At 37.9% G+C, this 22,479-nt stretch overlaps 1 long non-coding RNA gene and 1 pseudogene across 2 annotated transcripts; both read left to right on the top strand.

The window, feature by feature from the left end:
* LOC113106823 (importin-11-like) overlaps positions 1–22,479 on the top strand; it is a 118,624-nt pseudogene that overhangs the window by 46,271 nt on the left and 49,874 nt on the right.
* Positions 14,420–15,152, top strand: LOC113107691 (uncharacterized). 2 transcript variants are annotated; one of them, XR_003292699.1, is made up of 3 exons: positions 14,420–14,508; positions 14,619–14,715; positions 14,791–15,152. It is a non-coding gene; the product is annotated as an uncharacterized LOC113107691 (long non-coding RNA). The 2 variants fall into 2 exon arrangements; XR_003292698.1 differs by having other exon boundaries at positions 14,814–15,148.

Here is a 22,479-nt window from a genome sequence, read left to right as displayed (position 1 = left end):
TCACGGAAGTCACGGAGGCAGCTCTCGTTCCTCTCAGAGAGCAGAGTGTTCGCATTCTCAATTGGCTGATACTAGCACAGTCTCGAGATCAGTTGTGCGAGCACAGGGATGTGGTGCTCCGGCACCTGAGCCTGTTGGGCCTTCAGGTCAGCTGGGAAAAGAGCAAACTCTCACCATTGCAGAGGATCTCTTTTCTCGGTATGGAGTTGGATTCGGTCGAACAGACAGCACGCCTCACAGAGGAACGTGCGCGGTCGGTGCTAGCCTGCTGGAATACGTCCAAGAGCAGGACGGCGGTCCCACTGAAACTCTTTCAGAGGCTCCTGGGGCATATGGTGGCCACAGCGGCACTTACACCGCTCGGCCTATCACATATGAGACCGCTCCGGCACTGGCTTTATGGCCGAGTCCCGAGGTGGGCGTGGAAGCGCGGCACTCACCGGGTCCAAGTTACACCGGCCTGTCGCCAAACCCTCACTCCGTGGTCAGATCTGGCATTCCTATGGGCAGGGGTGCCCCTAGAGCAGATCTCCAGGCATGCTGTGGTTTACACGCATGCCTCCACCACCGCCGGGGGGGCCACGTACAACGGGCATGCAGTCTCAGGGGTTTGGACGGGCCCGCAGCTGCAGTGGCACATCAATTGCCTAGAGTTGTTAGCAACGCACCTTGCCTTGAACCATCTCAAAGGTCTCTTACGAGGCAAGCCTGTGCTGGTCCGATTGGACAACACTGCGACTGTTGCGTACATCAACCACCAAGGTGGTCTGCGCTCTCGTCGCATCTTGCAACTCGCCCGCCACCTCCTCCTTTGGAGTCAGAAGGTTCTGAGGTCACTTCGTGCTGTTCACATTCCAGGCCTGCCCAGTCGTACAGCCGACGAGCTGTCTTGAGCAATGCTCCCGGGAGAATGGCGACTCCATCCCCTGACGGTCCAGCTGATTTGGAGGCGGTTCAGAGCCGCTCAGGTAGACCTGTTTGCTGCTCCAGGGACCTCTCACTGCCAGGCTTTCTACTCCCTGACCGAGGGAACTCTCGGCACGGACGCACTGGCACACAGCTGGCCGCGGGACCTACGCAAGTATGCGTTTCCCCCAGTGAGCCTTCTCGCACAGACGTTGTGCAAAGTCCAGGAGGACGAGGAGCAAGTCTTACTAGTAGCGCCATATTGGCCTACTCGGACCTGGTTCCCCGAACTAATGCTCCTCTCGACAGCCCCTCCTTGGCTGGTTCCTCTGAGGAGGGTTTTACTGACTCAGAGACGGGGCACCATTTGGCACCCGCGTCCAGACCTTTGGAAACTCCATGTTTGGTCCCTGGACGGGACGCGGAGGTTCTAGGTGACCTACCCCAAGAGGTAGTTAACACCATCACTTCGGCAAGAGCACCGTCTACGAGACACGCCTATGCCTTGAAGTGGAACCTGTTCGTTGAGTGGTGTTCTTCTCGCCGAGAAGACCCCCGAAGATGCCCGATTGTGGCCGTGCTATCCTTTTTGCAGCAAGGGTTGGAGCGAAGGCTGTCTCCCTCCACCCTCAAAGTCCAGGTTGCCGCTATTGCTGCGTACCATGACCCTGTGAATGGGAAGTCTTTGGGTAAGCATGACCTCATCATCAGGTTCCTTAGAGGGGCCAGGAGGTTAAATCCATCCCGGCCCCCCTGTATACCCTCTTGGGACCTGTCTCTAGTGCTTAAATCACTACAGCAGGGCCCATTCGAGCCTTTGCATTCAGTTGAGCTAAAGTTTCTTTCATTGAAAACTGTGCTCCTGCTTGCACTGGCCTCCATCAAGAGGGTAGGGGACCTGCATGCATTTTCGGTCAACGATTCGTGCCTAGAGTTCGGGCCGGCTGACTCCCAGGTAATCCTGAGGCCCCGGCCTGGCTACGTGCCCAAGGTTCCCACTACACCCTTCAAAGACCAAGTGGTGAACCTGCAAGCGCTGCCCCTGGAGGAGGCAGACCCAGCCCTGGCTTTGCTTTGTCCTGTTCGAGCATTAAGGTGCTACGTGGACCGGACGCAAAGCTTCAGGACCTCAGACCAGCTCTTTGTCTGTTACGGAGGCCGGCAGAAGGGGAATGCCGTCTCTAAGCAGAGGATGGCCCACTGGATTGTGGATGCCATAACCCTGGCTTATCAGGCTCAGGATGTGCCCTGCCCGTTCAGGCTTCGAGCTCACTCAACTAGAAGTGTTGCATCCTCCTGGGCGCTGGCTCGTGGCGCCTCGCTGACAGATATTTGTAGAGCTGCGGGCTGGGCGACCCCTAACACGTTCGCTAGGTTCTATAGCCTTCGTGTAGAGCCGGTATCCTCCTGTGTTCTCACCTCAAACGGGTAGTGGCACTGAGAGGCCCCGGTTAGTGTCGGCTTGCTAAAACTGCTCCAGAGTGTCCGAACTGTAGACCCTGTTGAGTTCCTCCATCACCCTAGGCAGCTGGACGCGGCGGAACGTCCGGCGCCAGGCCTTCATGATGAATCCGTGAGAACCATGGAAGGCTGGGCTCCATATTGAGACCTAAGCGGTACTCGTATGTGTATAGTCCATGGTATAGCCTTAGAGCCCGTGTTTCCCCGGCAGACTTCTGCCTTCCCAAGAGGGTTTTAATCACCTCAAATTTCTCCGTATACTCCTAAACGGATGCTATATGTGTATTTGCCTCCGAGACCTCCTTCGGGAAGGATGGGGCTTCCGCAGCGTCCCGGCTCCAAGCGGACCGGGTACGTTTTCCCAGTGTTATCCAATCTCACCCAGTGAGGTAGTGCTTTGACAATGGTGAGTGGAGCTACTTGTTCTGAGCCCCGGCCTACACCTAATAGGGGCGCAGGCGGCTCGCACAGGGCACTGGAAGGGGCAGCACCCATGGCGCTTTGATAGGGATCCCATATTCGTCGGTCATCCGACGTGGCGTCGAGAGTGACCGACTGAAAGGGAACGTCTCGGTTACGTATGGTAACCCTCGTTCCCTGAAGGAGGGAACGGAGACGCCACGTCCCGTCGCCATGGTTGCTGTACCGCCGCTGAGCTGCCGGGTTCCCGGCTCGGCTCCTCAGCGAAAAACTGGTATGCATTGCACCTGCTGCCCTCTTATACTCACGCAGTGATCAGCGGCAGCTGGATGCAATAATTGCATGCCAATGTGCATTGGCTCGTTTAGTTTACACTCGAAGTAGATTGGTCTATCGAAGCGATATCCCATATTCGTCGGTCATCCGACGTGGCGTCTCCGTTCCCTCCTTCAGGGAACGAGGGTTACCATACGTAACCGAGACGTTAACACTAAACCTGATGTGATGTGATGTTATGCAGGTGAGCAGTCATGAATTTCCCATGAGCATTACCAGTTATTGACTTGTTTTCTTAGCATTGAAAGTCTTGACAAATCACCCATTGGTTTAAATCAATATCATCTTCCCCAATTAGGAATATGTGAGGACTCTGATTAGTTGCATTGTCACACAGTAAATAATGAGAGACCATCATTAGATGCCAGCTTATGAAGAGCACCATTAATCAGCAGCACCCGTGGGTAATCACTAATATGACTGCCAGTGACCAAACGCACCCTCCAGTCTGCAGCTTAGCCACATTTAGTTCAAATGAGAGCCGCGAGAACCTTGTATAGTTACTGCTGTCCAACACTTTACCCAGTGTACAGTCTTGTATTTGTTTGTTCAGTAGTGTTTCCTTTTCTCATTGGATATTCAGATATGTATGTTCATGCAGTTAAATGCATTGACAGGATTGACTGCCTGCATCAAGCCTGTGCAGTTATTTATTTTTATTTTTGTTTTATCAGCTTATCTAGTTTTGGTTTTAGAGGTGGCTCTTTAAGGGGGGTTAATTTCTCAAGGGAAAGACAGTATTAGCCAGCTGTGCTATAGTGTGCTAAAACAGACTGTCAGCATGGTAAAACCCTGTCTCAGAGTGCTTTACATCCCCCAACATTACAGCACAGCTTCTGTACTCATCAGAGCAGTGCAATTGTAGCACATTCATTACCTAACAATAAACTTCAAGACAGTTACTGTCTGATCTCAAATAACCAGCTGTGAGCAGTGTCCACATTATTTTGCATAATCTTTCCTTTGTGGAGACTATGAATGACAGGCTTAATATCATTAACCTTTTTTGTTTTTGCACAGAAATGTTTAATCTCCTTCGGTTAATGTGTTGAGTTTTTAATTGCTGGTGTTTGTATTCAACGGATGGAGTTTCTGTAGCCATTCAAAATGCATCTCAAACTGCTTGAAAATATCTAGTTTTGCACATCTTTAATGTTTCTAGCTTATATGTGGTAAAAATGTATTTATGTGACACTAGGATGTCAGCAATAGCTATTGGTATTCATCTTGTGCAGACAGATGTTGGTGAGAATCCTTTCTTGTTGGTATTATCGGAGAAAATGGAATGAAGGCTTTATCAGCTGGCAGAGGAGTGGACACGTTCATTCGGTGATGGAGAGAGAGGGAAATTATCACAGAAGTGTTTTGGGGATTTCTTCGAACGTTCAAGGCGAAGGACGATCCACAAATCATTTTCATTTCCTTCAACCTGATTGGAATTTTGATTGCTGTCGCTGGCTACGAAATGCTGCGTTCTAAAATGGGGACAGCAGAGTGAAATCATCCAAGCGTTTTATCTAGGTTTAATTCCTACCTGTTGTCCATTCCTGGCTTGATTACATTTACATTTAAGGCAGTGATTATGGAACAGTATGCACCTCTGTCGTCATAGTAGGTGGAGAAAATTGTTACTGTGCAGCACTTAGCATGGAGATGAATATGTTAGGGGTGGGCAGTATGATCAGTCTTATATCATTGTATGCATAATTTTATATCATGGCAACTGCATAAATACCAACATATTTATTTTTGCAGGAAATGTAATGTAAATGTAGAAATATAAGACTACTAGCTACTAGGGATGCACGATATTGGATTTTGGCCGATATTCGATATGCCGATATTTTCAAAATAATTTTGGCCGATGCCGATACCGATATCGATATATATACAAATATATACTGATATATTTAAACTTTAATTTTACTGAAGAGAAATCCATGTATCTCTTCTGTACTGATTCTATCATAAATTTATTATTTTACAAATGTAGACAGACATTCACATCTGAAAAACAGGTCAATTATTTCACTTGGAGAATATCGGTTTGGCTCATCGGCAGAAATATTCATATCGGCCGATACCGATAATGGTCATTTTAAGCTTTTATCGGCCGATACCGATATTGTGCCGATATTATCGTGCATCCCTACTAGCTACTTTATTTTTATTGCATTTTCTTTACTAGAAATTATATTATTGTCACTTTTAACTATTGTCAATTATATTATATGTCTCCCTTTAAAGACTATACAAAATTAATATGATCAGTTTCACAAATTCTAATATTTGACTTAGTGACTTAGTGCATATTCTTTAATTATTTCTCATTTTTGTTCCATTTATTTTTGCATGTAGTTTTATTTAAAGGTTTTAATTCAGTTTTAAATACTGAAATCCAATGTGCAGTAGATTAAGTAATGCCTAATGCAACCAGTTAGTAATTTTAGCGTTTCAACTTAAACTTATTATCTTAAAATAAAATTCTCTCATAGCTGTATGAGTAGTTTTATATCATGGTAACTGCATAAATTGCAATATAGTTATTTGTCCAGAAAATTAAATGTAAATGTAAAATTCTAAAATCACTAGTGAAAATGCTCATATTTTGCGTTTTTCAAAAGTTATAATTGTGTTTTTTTCTTTAATGAAAAAATAATGACATACAGTTTTTCATAAAACTTAAATAAAATAAAATAAAATAATGTTTTACTGTTTGGCATGTCCCTCCTTTACTAAAATGACAGCAATATCAGCAAGTCGAATCTCCATTTATTTTTGTACAATACATATTGTTCAGCACTTCATACAATTTAGACTGATCCAAAGCAGCCTCTAACAGTATTGCACAGTAAAGTAGCACAATCAGTGATACAATTTCAAAAATGAGACTAATCCTAGTTCTACTGAATTTGAATATCAGTGTCACAAAGGATTATATTTTAAGATTTTCAAATATTTCTGAATTTTATATAATTTTGATTTGTGCAAATATCTCACCATTTACTTATTTTAGACATGTCCCACTCCGTAGTTTTATATTTCATGTTTCTCTCAAATAGCATGTAAATATTACATAACACAGTCCTGCCCATTCACAATCCATGTGGATCTTTCTGGCATCATGCTGTTGTGCCACCACACTGCCTGACCTTACTGTGTACTTATTTATTCATTGATCTGTTCATTGTATTTATGGAAGCCAGTGTAGTCTAAGGACCAATGTCGATGTGCGGCCCACTCTCTCATGTCATATCGCCCCTGCAGGCTCCACGGGCTCAGCCGATCCAGTTTAAATATTTAAGTTGTGCAGATGACAGACCATTAGCATGCTGTTCAAATGTCTGAGAGCTCCCCGCCGAGCACACTCGCTTGGGTGTTTGTGTATGTATTTATGTGCGTGCCACGGGAAATTGCAGTCATAGACCGCTGGAACGAGGCAAACCACGGGTTTACCAAACACAATTAACTCTCCTTCAGCTGAGCAGCTGCTAGGTATGTGTGACAGGGAGTCCAAATAAAGTTTACATCTTTAATATTAAATTATCAAACCCAGTAAGAAAAAAAAAAAAAAAAAACAGCTCCGTTTCACTCAGCTGACCCATCTAGAAATGAAATGGCGAACAAATATTATTGAACGATGGAAAACGGAACAAACTGGGAAAGGGCAATAAGATATTCATTTAATGTATTTCACATTTCATCGCATACGTGTCAGGCATTGTAATGTTGTCGCGTCTCGGGGTGAGTCTCAAATGGCGACAGAGCAATATGGATGTAAAACCTGAGGCGTTTACAGCATTTCATCAGCGTACCGGGGCTTATTTTCCAGGGGAGTCTCTTGAGATTGTTTAATTTTGGCTCCTGACTTAGGAAGCAGCAATTTTATGGTGTAGCATTAAAGGGATAGTACACCCAAACATGAACATTCTGTTATTATTTATTGACCTTCATGTCTTTCAAAATCTGTATGACTTTCATTCTTCTCTGGGACACAATAAGATATTTTCATGATGTGAAATTTATTAGGGTCCAATTTGCTGTTTTGAATTCCATTGCATTGTTCCCCACAGACAATGATGGACCTTGGAAGAAAATATTTTACATTTAAATGGATCAAGCCTGTTGTGCTTTGAAAAAATCTAATCAAATCAACCCCCATTTTGAATAGAGTATGAAGTATTTATCAATTTGTACCTTGATTTTAAAGTGGACTCAAAATTATTTTTTGTTGTAATTGTGTCTCAGTCCACATCACTTTGTCACTGGTGTTTTAGAAAGCAAAAGAATATTTTTTTTAATTAATTAAACTATAAAATAAAATAATTCTTATTATTTTATCCCCAAGAGAATTATAAATTACTATTGTAATAAAACTGAAAAATTTAGATTTCTTCTCTTGCAAGGGTTAAACCTTAAAGCTTTTATTTTGCTGTTTTATCTGCAGTTCCTTTGAGAACAGTTTTACAAATACATCTCTTTACAAATCCAGTGAATTGATCCATCCACAAAAATGGAGTTTGGGGTTATGTAGTTTGAACCGAGCCACTCTGAGATGCTTGAAATCATCGGATCATGAGCTGCTTGCATTTAAGAACACAGCGCCTTGTATAGAATTTTTATTTTTGGCTGAACTAATCATTTAACTGCAACTTTTGGCTACAGTTTTTATCTGCAACTGTAACCAAAACACATTTGAACTGGCAAGCAGGTACTTGCTAAACAGACTTCACTTTCTGCAAATTAGCGGGCTCTACATTCATGGTTTTCCACAGACAGGCGTTGTTTATGAGCGAGGTGTGCCGTCAGCGCTCTAGAGGTGCTGTCATGTCAGTGTGCAGACGTGCGGGGTGAGTAGTCTTGACAATTGCCGCAGGCCCAGAGGCTCCAGGCAAAGACGAACTACTCTTACACGGCTTCAACATATCAACAATTTTATCCTTCTGCTTATAAAACAACCCATTTCCTGGGATCATATAAAGCTTCACTATTCTAGAAATTCATTATAGTCCAGTCAGCCATCATTCAAACAATGACAAGTTGTGGTCTGTGTGGTTTTGATTTCAGTGTGAGAGGTGGAAGATTGCAATTGTGTGTGAGGGGCGAAATTTTTTTTTTTTTCAATTTAGTTATATTTGTTTGTCAGAATGTGTTTACCAGGAACATTTTATTTGTGTCCTATACAGAGTAAATACAAGGTTCTGGTTAATCACAGATCCAAAATGGTCCAATATGTACAGTAATCTACATTATATGTTGTTAAAATATTTAGTTTTGTTATAATACAGATACATATGTATGAAAGAGGATAAGGACCAATAAATAAACAAATAAAAATAAAAACATATCAAGATCAAAGTCAATATAATGCGTGATTAAACTAAATTTTTGAGTATAAAGTCGTTGGCTTTGAGAAAAAAAAGTTGAACTAAAATGTTGAAAATAAACTCTCTTGTGTGTTTGACTTGAGTAGATCATTTAATATATACAGTATATTAGCTGAACGATATTAAGCTGCTTGATATTAAATGTTGGTGTGTCTTGTGTTGTACTATTTTAATGTACTATCCTAATTATGAACACACTGGTTTGTAGTGCAAACACTTTTACCATTTACTGCACATTGTTATTCTCCTCATTATTCACCTATAGTGCCTAATGAACCTGAAGTCTCATCCATAGGCTTACTTCTGCATTGAAGAAAAAGGTGGATACTTCATTACTGTATACTAATTTATTCAGTGTCTTTGCTCTGGGTGGATGTCAGCTGTGGTCTTCTATTTATTGACCTCTATCCTAGGCCCAACAAGACAGCTGGTCAATAGCATTGAATAGTCAGGTGTGTGCGAAAAATGTCCAGCGTTTGGCCAGTTCAGATATGAGGGACCTCACCAGAGCTGGAGACAGAGGAGCTCTCGTGCCTCCAGGAGCTTTCAACACTGCAGTAGATCATTTATCTTACATGTTTCAACGTTGCCCGAACTCTATTATGCAAAGGAAATGAGATCGGGCTACTTCTATTTCATGGTTTGTCAGCTTGAAAAGAATAGACTAATCGCTTTCATATGCACGCAGCCTCATACATATATACAACTTGTATTTGCAGATACTGTACACTCACGCAGCGGCCCTCAATTACACTGGGGGAAAAAAGACTGTCTAATTATCCATGTCTATGTTTTTGTTTTGTATCATCAGTTATAAGGGATATTGTTATGTTTATCTCTTCAACAAGCTTACTCAAAATTAAGTTTCTGATTTTGTCAGCAATAATGAAAATAAGATGCCAAGAATAGTCATGATTAAATGAAATTATTTGAATTAAAACATATATATATATATATATATATATATATATATATTAATATGAAGAAAAAAAAAAGAGTTAATATGTTTGAAAGGGGGAAAAAAGAAGAGAGAATGAGACTGGTCTGATTGAGCTGCTTAAGAGGAAATAGCTAAATTTTATTTTATTTTTATTTTACAGGCACGGCTCACCTGTTAGGGCAGGTATATTCACCCAAAACATAGAACCCTACATAAACTGAATAAAAAAATACACGTAATTTTGCAATGTACTGAAAAGTGGAGAATGCTGTAATTGAGAGCTGTTTGGGCCATTTTGAGACTGCTCCACTTATTTTCACATTACCATAGCTCACTTCAGACCAAGACAATACATTACGGTACACCTCAATTTACGGTCTGGAGCCACTACTGCTCTGTTCTATTCTATTATTATATTACAGGGCTTACAATAAATAATTATAGTTGTTAAAACGTAATAAACTTTGTATGTATGTATTTTGTGAAGATTTTGTTGAAGATTAATTGTGCATGTATGCTTTCAAAAATATACTTGTTTACCAATGGAACGACAATATAGTGAAGTGCTTAATGAACTTTGAAACATAAAAAAGGTTGTTGGTAATTATGAATTGTTAGTAGAAAAATCTGTAAAAAAAAAAAAAAAAAAAAAGTAAAAATATATGATGTGTTGCGATTTTTGCCATTTTGCAGGTCTGTCTTGAACACATTTTAAGCCATTTTTAAAACACGCAAAAATAACATGTTAAATATTGACTACATTGATAGGGCATTTTTTTCATACCACAAAAACTATAGCTAAAAAATAAAAATAAATAAAACCTGGAAAGTGCACAACTCATGGATCTGTGTTTGCGTGAGAAGTCTTGTGTGATGGAATTACTGCGGAAGCTGTGTCTTCTGCGATTGCTTGTAGAGACTAATAGTTATTATTCAGCAGCTTCTCCATTCAGACGAGCAGAAAAAAGCAGGATTAGATGCTCATATCCATAACAGAGGCAAGCTGAGCAGACTGATAACAGTGATGTGGGCAGAACCTTTGGGTGAGCAGACCCGTGTTGATCGACTGCTCTGGTTAAACAGGAAGCATATGGACCTGTCCGACATCCACAGGCACGGGTCTACCTCGTTAAAGAGTTACTGTCACAGAATCCCATCTCCTCACTCATAATTCTCTCATATCTACTGGGTGGGCGCTCTGTACTCTGGCAGGGAGCGGAGTGCTTTATTTTCAGCCGGTGTTTGATGTTTTATGCTGCAGATGCCTCTGAGAGAGAAGGCGGCTCTGCTTATCTCTGCTTTTATTTCTCTGTAGAATATCTAAGCCCTCCTAAACCCATTCCAATGAAGATGGATTGAATTCCATAACGGTCGACATGTTTTTTTTTTTTTCTATCTGACGTATTGTTTCTGGTAGCTACATGCTTTACAACCTGTCATTTAGCAATGAAAGTGCTTAGAAAATAGTAGGTTTTATGTCTAATTTGGTGCTTAAATAGGAGCAAAAATGAAGTGCAAACTGTAGCACCTGTGCAGCGTTGCTCTTACAGTCTTTCACGAGTACAGATGTAGCCCCCTAGAGACTTATGGGATGATCACACTGGCAGTTTCTGTATCCAAAATTACATACTTTCATCTAATATGCTTTCCTTCATCTAACAAGAATAATTTGGTTACACTTTACTTTAATAAGGTGTCTTTGTTTCCCTGTTACAGTGTAATTATTAAATTATGTCCTGAGCAATAATAGCTCACAGCATGTACTTTTTATTGGGTTAAGGTTTGGTTTAAGGTTAGTTTCCTGTAATTATGCTAAATAAAATATAAACAAGTAGATCGAAAGAGTAGAGAAAGCTAGTGTTTTTAAAGAAAACAAGCAGTTAGAAAACGAAACGAGAGTTCAAGTGTTAGGGTCAACAAATAGATAAAATAGATTTAGAATAGAAAGTGTTAGGCTGTTAAATAAAGATGGAAGATATGTGTTTTTAGCATTTTTTTTTTTTGAAGATGGCCATGTGAAATATAAAATATTTCCAAATTCATAGTTATTACAATCCTAGCTGATACAGATACACTGAGAATCATTTTCTTGTTATTACCAATGACCAGTGAATGTATATTATTACAATTCTATTTTGATTAGTCTTACTCATGTGTGTGTGAGATATTTAGAATAATATAGAGATATTTAGAATATTAGATTATTGTATGTTGAAAACAGTTTTGCAGCTTTATATTTTTGTGGAAACTGTATTTTTTTATTTTTATTTTTTATTTTTTTGTAATCTAAATATTCTAAATATTTGTCAATACTATATCACAGCAATATAGAATTTTAATAATACGTATTTACAGGTCATTGGTAATAACAAGAAAAGTATTATCGGATTATCTGTATCAGCCAGGATTGTAGAATATGGGTATCTTACACAGCATTTATTATATACTGTATATTACGGTATTAATGATTATGTATGACCACAAAGTAATATAAGACCACAAAATAATATGAATTTGCTATGAAATATAAACATTAAAATAATTTACATCAATAACATATCAGTGAAATATTGATCGTTAATTAATTATGAATGAACATATGTATTTTGTGTATTTAGCATTAACAAAGCATGCTGTTAAAAATATTGTTTATAGTTCATGTTGAATAATGTATTAAATAGTTAACATAAAAGTTAACACTATTATAATATATAATAATTGTATCAGTATGATATTGTGCATCGCATACAGGTATTTCTTTATTATATATAATAACAAAGTTATCAATATTGAGTTTCCAAAATTTCCATTAACATAAACAACAGCGACCATTGGTGATGCAACAAAGCAGCTGACAGACTTTACATAAAAGAACTATCCAAAGATGTATCAAATCAAAATGTCTTTGTTGTCCGCTTGGGTCTTTGTCAGTTAACTACTTTATAAATGCATTGCTCCAGACCCCTGGCTATTACTCAGAAGATTGCTTGATCATTAAGTTTGATGTGTTGGGGAAATTTCATCATCTCCTGCTATAGCTCGTTATAAACCTGTTTGTGGAGCGCAGCATGCTGTCCCATCAGCCTGTGTAATACATCACTGTGAGAGGTTGGCGGGGTCTGTCATTAGCCACCTGCTTGAGTCGTACTCTTTATGCGATCCTTGCTAACACCCTCAGGCTCCTCAGATATCCCATACTGGCACGACCTTTTAATGATGTTAATTTTGTTTTGGTTACAGGCTAACTCTTTCAAGATTTATATGTTGAGGAAACTCGATTAAGCTTAGAGGTCTCTTGTCAACATGTACCACACTGATTTAAGGTGAAATTAATGGCTGTCCTTTAAAAGATTCCTTCGGAGGTGAAGCGTGTAAAATAGTAGTAAAATATAGTGTGCAGAGAAAACTACAAGTAAGCCACAAGTACGCAGAGTTCCTGAAGTGGGCCGCAGTGTACTCTGGTCAAGCCAGGGGTTGGCAGACCACCTGAGTTTGTGGTACACCTACCGGGATGCAGCGAAAGCAATGGTACAGTAGAGGTCTTGGGGAAACGCGTATACCATTCAATAATATTGGTAATATATATATATATATATATATATATATATATATATATATATATATATATATATATATATATATATATATATATATATATATATATATTATTTTAATTGAAATCTTTGGTAATATTTAGTGCTGTCAAACGATTAATCGTGATTAATCGCATCAAAAATAAAAGTTTTTGTTTGAATAATATATTTGTGTGTTCTGTGTATATTTATTATGTATATATAAATACACACTCATACAGTATATATTTACAATGTATTTACATGTCTATATTTATATTCATTTAATTTAGATTATAAATCAGTATATTTAATATATTAAAATAACATATTTTTTCTGAAATATATGCATGCATGTGTGTGTGTGTATATATATATATATATATATATATATATATATATATATATATATATATATATATATATATATATATATATATATATATATATATATATATATATATATATATATATATATATATATATATTCATACATACATACATACATACATAAATATACACAGTACACTTGCATACATTATGTAAAGAAATATTTTATTTTGGATGCGATTAATCGTTTGACAGCACTAGTGATATTATAATTGCCTGACTTTCACTATTGATTAATTCAGTTAAGTTATTACTTTATTCAAAAAATGTACAAAATAAATTAGTGTATGCAAACAGTTGGGTCCCTACGGTTATAGAAGCCCAATTAACTTTTAAGCTGATTTCCATTTATGGAAAAGTCATGGAATTGTTTATAATGAAGAAAAATGATCCTAGTCAGCTTTCACATATTTCATCAGCTATTTAATAAGAATAAATAAAAAATCTAGAAATAATAAACTTATTAAAATGGTTGGCACCAATCCTGATGTCAGTGAAAATGTTAATTAAATTGTTATCATACATGTTAGTTTTGACATAAAATTATTTTAGAAATCCATTAATAATGAATCCAAAATAAATTGAAAAAAAGTCTCAGAAATGCTTTTGTTCATAAGGTGTGGAATCTCTGAATAATTATTTCCAATTCATTTGGTGTCACTAGTGGTGTGGAGGTAACACTTCAGCATTAAAATTTCATACTTCACAGCGCAGATCATGCTTTATTAATTTTTGTATAATAATGTAATTTTTCTCTGTTTCAGGTTTGCATTGAAAGAGCCACAACTCTAAAGCTAGATATCCTCTGAGTAATGCCTGCCGTAGTTTACAGACTTAACACCAGGCTGGTCATTTCTCAAATTTAATTGGATGCATTTAATCACTCTTGTAATTAGTTTGCCTATTAACCTATAGTCATTCAACAACTCCCACTTGTTTGGATGGCGTCGTTTGATTACTTGAATCACTCTCATCCTCATTCATTTGCATGTCAGATAATCATGTGTATTTAAGAGGACATTGCTTCTCACCTGCAGTCAACACAAAACTCAGCCTTACCCATGACTTTGAGTTCAGAACTGAGCAGTTCTTACTGGTAGGATTGGTTGTTTTGAACATTTGACATCACTGCATTTAATCTGTTGAGTTAAATGTCTTCATTAGCAACTCTTTTATTCCTTTTCTGTATTTGGCGTTGATATTCAGCCTGTTGCTCCAGCTGTTACAACAGGTCAATGAATGTGACACCAAAATGCAAGTTCTCCACATTATTTCCTGTGCCATCGAGAGAGTCAGCATCCAGGTGAGCTTCAAACCTTCAGAGAGGTCAAATGAAGTCATCCAAATGAACACGGTTCAATCTTGACTCTAAAATCAGTTGCTTTTCTTGATATTCCTCAGGACACTACTTGTTGTCTTTGCACACTGAAAAACACATATTGATGTCATATCATTACCAGACAATGCTGACTGAGCACAAGGCCACGACCTGCTTTGAAAATAACCTTTAGCTATTGCGTGAGCCTTGACTTGGAGACATTTGATGAATGACATTTATTTTCATCATGTTAGACTGACTCGTGATTTAAGCTTTGTTCAGTCAAACATGCATAAATTACATAAAAGGCGGTCATACCATATGTATGTTGGAAGTAACCTTCCATGTCAAGTTTACGCAGCACAGGAGATATTTACTCCCCTATCAAATGATTTAGTGCTCATCTGTATTGCCTCGTCTTCAGATTAAAGATTATTCAAATAAACAGTATTAAATATGAATGTGTTTTCATGTAGCATGTCCATCCATGTTTTGGTTCATGTAGATGTTCTGTACCACCTTAGGAGGGAATTTATTTCTGTTTTCCGTCATAATGAGCGCAGTAATATATATTTTTACATTTTTTCACTACTTGTTAAATAATGTCTTTTTCTGCTATACTCTCCTTGATCTTTTAAGTTCCGCTTGCCAGAGCTTAGCTCTTTTCAACTTTTGTTAAAGCTCACGTCACTTTATGGTATAAAATCTCAACTGGCTGTCCCATTTTAAAAGGTGTGGAATGTTCTAGGCACGGGACTTAATATGCCTTTTTCTTTTGAACGGTTTTAGAATTAGGGATGTGCAGCATTCTAAAGAAAAAGAGAAAGAGTTTCTTGTGAATACGATCCCTTATCATTTCAGTCTTACACTGAGGGAAGCCCCTTTTTGAGTCACACTGTAAGATATAAAATCACAATTACAAGACATAATAACAATTTAAATCAGCTGAAGCCGTTTCAGCCTAGAGTAAAAAAATAAAAAATAAAAAAAATCAGTTGCATCTTTATTTCTCCCAGTTGCAATATCTGAAGTTGTAATTGTGAGAAATAAAGTTGCAGTTTACTTTTGATTGTGTTTTTTTCTTAAAGGCACAGCAGTAAAACAAACAAACAAACAAAAACACCCACAGTTTGGTAAGACCTTTGTGAAAACCCTAGTTTTGTCACATGTAGTGCAGGCAGGGCTTAAAAATATATTTAAAGGTTCAAATTGGCAGTGTAATCCGATTAATTTATAAAATAGTTTGTAGTTAATTTAAGCATGTTTCTTTTTTTAAAGTTATGCAAATACTGTCATCAGTGGTTGGTGCACAGTGACAGACTACTTACGGTGTATTTAAACTGTTTTCCTTAGAGCAGAAGAAAATGCTGATAAAGCACCAAAATGCTAAGAGCTTGACAGCAAAAAACACAATGTTTGCTAAATGTTGACTAAACTACTGCATTCCATTGCAATGAGAAAGTTTTAAGTTTGTTTGACATTTAAATGTGAAGTATCATTAAGAAGTCAACACTAGAAGCACAGATGAGTTTTACATTTGTATGTAAATAAAATCTATTTTGACGACATTGTTCTGAATAAATAGTTTTTCTCTGCTGGAGAAACATCCCATCACTAAAGGATGCTAATAAGAAAAGTTTTAATGCACCACTGCAAAAATAGACAAGGAGAGAGATGTGAGGGAGAATTTAGACTGAGATTCCAAATGTAATCCATAGGAATAATTCATGGAGTATTGTTCATTAAATTAGGACCCAAATCGCAGGACCGAATAATGCAAGGGCAGCATGAAAATAAAGATCTGCAGCACAGCGCTTATTAAGTAGATTTTGCCAAAAAAAAAAAAGAGAAGTATTTTTATCAGTGTTTAAATCGAAAGATTCTGTATGAGTTTTATCAGTACTATTGTTGTTATTTGTATGTTTTTTTTATTTTTTATGTACAATTATTTCTTCTTACGATGTATTGAAATGATACTGTTAATGTTGCCTTAAATATAGCAATTGTTGCTGATATGGTATTAAAACATAAATAAATTTACAGTTGTTTGTAATTTGTAGTAATTTAATTTAATTGTAGGATAAATGGTTCATAACATGCAATTTTTCAGGGAAGTTAAAAGAAAAATAGGGTAAAATATAGTGATGGTAGTGATTTTGATGATGATGACAATAATTTTTTATTACTATTATTATTTTATGTATTTATTTTTTAAAGTATCATTCTTTGAATTTATTTCTTTATACATTTAATTTCATTTATAATTTATTGACCTGTATTCAGATTTTTTTTTTACATGTTTTCATCTGAAACATTCAAGTTCAAACAAACATTTATTTTGTGTGTGTTCTTTACAATTGAGATCAGTGCTAGACTCCAACTGCCCCCCCCCCCCCCTCCTCTGTTCTAGAGTCAGATGTACGTGGGCTGCTTGGTTCAGTACATTCCTCTTCATTGGAAGCAGTTTGAAGAACACAACATGCTCTGCTGTTCCATCCTCACTACCCTCATCCATCTCGTATGGGTGCGACATGCCCGAGGGGCCAGGAATGAAACCGGTAACGAGCCTTTGAAATGGTTGAGTCAGGTGTTTAGCATTCTGTCTGTGCTTCAAGTGCTCACTTGAACATCATGTGCGTAGCTTTACCAAAGGGGGCCTCATTTTCACAATCGTCATAGTGTGAATATGAACAAATACCCTCCAGCTCTGCTGAGCACTTCTCAGGTTTTCTGATACTTGCAGAAGACCTTTATTTTTGTACGATACACTCCATCCCTTCCTGCTGTGAGAGTATGAACACACATGTGGACAAGGGCTTGTTACTGATGGGTGTATTTGGAAATTGCCACTGTGCTTCTCCATCTTCCTCCACATGGGATCCCGCAAGCTGCTCATTTTGTTTTGTGTTTTTTTTTTTTTTTTTTTTGCTCCATGAGTCAAGAGCAGTTTCTGTGTCACTCCGGCCCCTGAGGAGATGAGTGACACTCCCATTTAAACCATCCGAAGGATACAGTAGCTGGATATCTTAAGCTCGGTTTAACTGAGAACACCACTGAGCAGCTCTTTGCTCATTGCAAGAACAACCCTTTTCACACTTTCACATACAAAAAACTAATAATAATAAAAATAAAAAAATTAAAAATTAAAAAAATAGTTTTGGCCCAGATCCAGCCCACATTTGGGCCGCATGGACTTCACGTGGGCCACAAAACTGCTTGCTGTCTGGGGATCCTATGCGTTGGGTTTGAAGTGGCGCTGCACAGACCAATCGGTGTATGACATCAAAGTACGAGAGCGATTCAAAAGCACTAGGAGTCGTCTGCTCTCTTGCGGTATTTTGATGTCGGTCGGCCCATTGGTCTGATTGTGATGATCCGCTTCAAGTCGAACAAGCCTAATGATTCAATGAACCATTCGTAAAGAACCATTTACTTCACTTCTAAAAGAATCAGCCATTTGAACGAATCTAATTAATGAAGAAATGACTCGATGACTTAATCATTAAGACATTTACCACCTCCTATTGGCAGTTTTAGTTTATTATTTAAAGTATAATTTCATTAAAAAAAAGAATTTCATATTTCCATAGTAATAATAATAAAATTAAGAAAATAAATTATTAAAGTTATAGTTCACCCAACCAAAAATGAAAAATCTGTCATCATTTACTCACATGGTCCAAAAGAGTAGGCTACATGTAATACATTTTATCAAACAAAATATTTCTTGCTGAACCTTCTTTTTGTATTCTCTGTTTGATGCTTTGCACCACAATGATTTTAAATTATCTTTTTTGAGTAATAACTCCAAATTTGATGTGCGATTAATGTGATTAAAATTAGTCACCACATCATGTAAATAATGCAAACAAGTCATTGGACAACATTACTTTCGACGTAAAAATATAAATAAAAGCTTAGGCTGTATAAAAATGCATGCAATGGATAAAATAAATTTAATAGCTGGACAAAAAGGAAATGATTTTAATCAAATATGTAATGACTCAATCTGACACTCAAGTGTTGAGAGCTGTTTGAGAGGTGGCTGTGCACACTTTTGGCTCAGAGTGGATTAAAGACCAGCTTCCAGAGAGTGCACGCGTACTTTATGGGTTAAAATAGCTTGAATGTTTAAATTGTCATGATTTAAATTGACTTCCAAGTGGCAATTTCAACTGTCCGTATGTGCTCTAGTCAGAGCAAACTCAACGTGGATTTTATGGATGTGAGGTCATTTGTACATTTTGAGAGAGTGAAAGATGCCGGTACCACTCAATCCCAATCACTCAAACTTGTGTGTGAAATTCCATCTAACAGAAAGTTTTCAAATTACTGATCTGCTCTGATGATCTGTTTGGATTCACGCTACATTACATACTGTAGTGCATAAATGTTTGCAGGTATTTCCTGCTTTCTAATGCATTTGTATTTTAAAATAATTTTATATAAATGTATACTTTCACTGGAGCAAATAACCCCACCCCTACTTAACCTACCCACTTCTGAACAATATAAAACATGTAACAGGCAAATAAAAGTACAGCCACAGGTATTTATTGCAAAAACCAACCATAAACAAGCAGTAGGCCAATATAAGGATTACAAACATGTCGTGCAAACATGCCAAGTCTTCTAAAGCCATACGCTATTTTTATGTGAAGAAGAGAGTAAAACATAAGGTTTTAATTTGCCTAGAATGATCCTGCTCCATTAATGCACTCACATCACATCTTATTTAAAAAGATACTCCTATAACATGATGCAATCGGTCATGAGACACACAAAAGCCAATAGCTGATGTAAGGCTTTTTCTGGCAGATTTCTTTGAATGCACGCACAGAAACAGCACTAATGATGGGCAGTCCGGATCATTTTACTGGCTCGGGCCTTAAGAGTCTCGTTTAGTAAAATTAACAAATCTTTTTCCATGTCATTTCATTTATTTTTATCAAAATATAATTGATCAATTAGCATCGCACACCTGTAGGTCATATATAGGTGCGTAGGAAAAAAAGACTGATATAGTCAAAATATGAGAAAATAAGAAAATCCTGCACACTATCAACTTTCAAAACAATAAAAGAAATACTTTAATAGCAACGTTCCCGATCGTATGACCTTCATCAGTCTTCAACATTGTATTCAAACTCCATTGTATTTAAAACAACATGACACATCACAGTGAAGAATTATCAATATCCAGTCAAGATTAGTAATTGAGTAATCATTAACACCACACCACATTGTTAACTCCACAATTACATACATAGGAAATACCAAACATTTTGTCATGTTGTTTTAAATACAATGGCGTTTGAATACAATGTTGATGCCTGATGAAGATCATATGATCGAAACGTTGCTATTAAAGTATTTATTTTATTGTTTTGCAAAGTTTATAGTGTGCAGGATTTTGAAGCGTAGACCAGGAGACTCTTGGGTAATCTTCAGCAGGACGCTTTGTTGAGAACGCGCTGCGTGTTGCTGCAGTAATCAAAAGTCTAACCAAAGCAGTGATACTTTGAAGTTTATATACATTCAAGAAGGAGGGATACATACAGTAGAGATGGAGACAATCTACACGATAAAATGCAAATGCAAATGCATTACAGGAATCAGCCCGACACTGGCATTTTCCCAGCCATGATCTCATCAGCACCAAATGCATGGATGCTAACCCAATCAGTCTGACAGTATCGCCATACCTTCACATTACCACTGAGACGAAGGCACAGCTGTGCCTTGAGCTTAGCATTCACCTTTAACTTGGTGGACCCTGCCCAAAAGTCAGGAAGTGCATAAAGTGTCTCAGACGCCTGGGCTACTTGACTTGATCCTATTGGAATGTCATCATCTTTACCTCAAAATGTAATACACACTTTACATAACGTTAGTTGTTCATGTGATGCCATGTCAGAACAACAGAACAACATATTTTAAACAGATTCTTAAATGTGTAATCCCACAGTCCCCCCTTTGATAGTTCTAATAATGCTCACATAACACAAATTTAAACCTTGATAAGTCCATTCTATGGCCGATGTTTGTTAACCTAAGCCCCATCTTGAAGTCATTAACTTGAAAAGGTTACTTGCACATATAAATTACTCTGTGTCTTGTCCTAGAGTTACTTAGGTGTAATAGTTATTTTTAAAATAACTGTTGACACATACAACATGGATGGTAACATGTCGTGAAAACTATATGTAGACACAGAAAACCATAGCATTAGAGTGGAAGTCCTGAAGTCCACGGCACCTGAAAAGCAGTGAAGTCTTTTTTCTGTAGTCCATTCTCCACGTAGATTTTCTCAGGTGACTCTTTGTCCTCATTAAGCTTGTTCATGGATGTCTGAGGTGATGCTTTACATCAGGGTGCTGCTTATAAAGATGAAATTGCATGCACACATACCTGCAAAACAAGAAAACAAAGAAACAGCAGACCAGCATTATATACATAGACATTTTTAGACTTCTGTTGATTGTATAGGTATTTTAAATCTGGTGATTGTATAGTGTTTTCCTCTATCTAGTTTTAAGTAATTTGACACTTATGGACCAGTGAGGTGGAGATAAAACTAATGATAGGGGAAACCTAGTCTTCACCACAAGGTTGGCCCCTGAGGCCTGTTGCTCTTCCCTGGGCTTTGCCCCTATAGTTGGTGTGCAAACTTTACTGTGTGACATCTCCATCCTCTAATGGAACATCAGTCATAACACAACATCATAACCCAAAGAGGAAAGGTGAGTGACTGGAATGTACTGTAATATAGTTTTGAAGGCTGTGAGTGTATTTAACTTTCTCTCAATGAAAGTAAGTGACAGTCACCTTCCTGTAGTTTTATTTACAAACAATCCTTCACCTTTGTTGTGCATTACTTGTGAAATTAAGCACTCACAGCCCTAACAGTTAACACCTGAGAAAGCTGCTCCAACAGTTTGGAGAAGTGGGGAGGTGAGGGCCTGCTTCAGAGTAGGAAGTAGACTCACCAGGAGCTGAGTAACACTGTTCATTTCTCCTAATGTCTTCTTGCTTTTCCTAGACGCTTTCATCAAGTGTCCAGGTTTACCACAGTAATGACAACTGCCCTCCCTCCTAGTACTTTTACATTTCTGTCGGTTCTCAGTTGACCTGAAAGGATGCTGCTGCAATTTTTACTCTGGCTTTAACAAGAGTCTTTTTCCCAAGTAGCTAAACTGTCTAGATTACTTCTGAGAGTTTTGTTAGACCAATTTAGATCTAGGAACGGAAAGGCTTTTCTGTATTTGGCTACAAGGCCATCTGACCAGACGCGGACTAATGGTCCCTTGTCATCTAGCGCACTTTCAGGATCATCGACTATTCCAGTGTCACTGTAGACTGACAAAACCTTTCATTGTATTCACTCACAGTTTCTTTTTCCTTTGCACACAGTTAGTGATTCTGGACCAGTCTATTTTAGGTTCCATGATATTCTTTAGAATTTTCAAAACAACTTCTCTCAAATTGCCTTTACTGGTATGTTGTAATTCAGAAGTAACAGCAGACTCAAAAGTTTTGAATTCATATTCAGTTAGAATTTGTGACATCAGCAGCTACGACATATAGTAGAGATGCATTTTTCTACTCAGTGCTCTTCTAAATTCAGAAAAAATGTGTGCGTGCTAAGGGTACACTCTGGAATAATCTCTCTATATCTTTAGGTCTTAGCACTTTGACAACAGTTTGTAATTGTACAAGAGAAAAGTTGGGAGGAACACTTTCAGTTTC

Source organism: Carassius auratus, chromosome 8 (assembly GCF_003368295.1).
Source record: "Carassius auratus strain Wakin chromosome 8, ASM336829v1, whole genome shotgun sequence".
Classification (NCBI taxonomy): Eukaryota; Metazoa; Chordata; class Actinopteri; order Cypriniformes; family Cyprinidae; genus Carassius; species Carassius auratus.
Note: the sequence above shows the minus strand (reverse complement) of the source record. Positions and strands in the feature narration are given on the sequence as shown.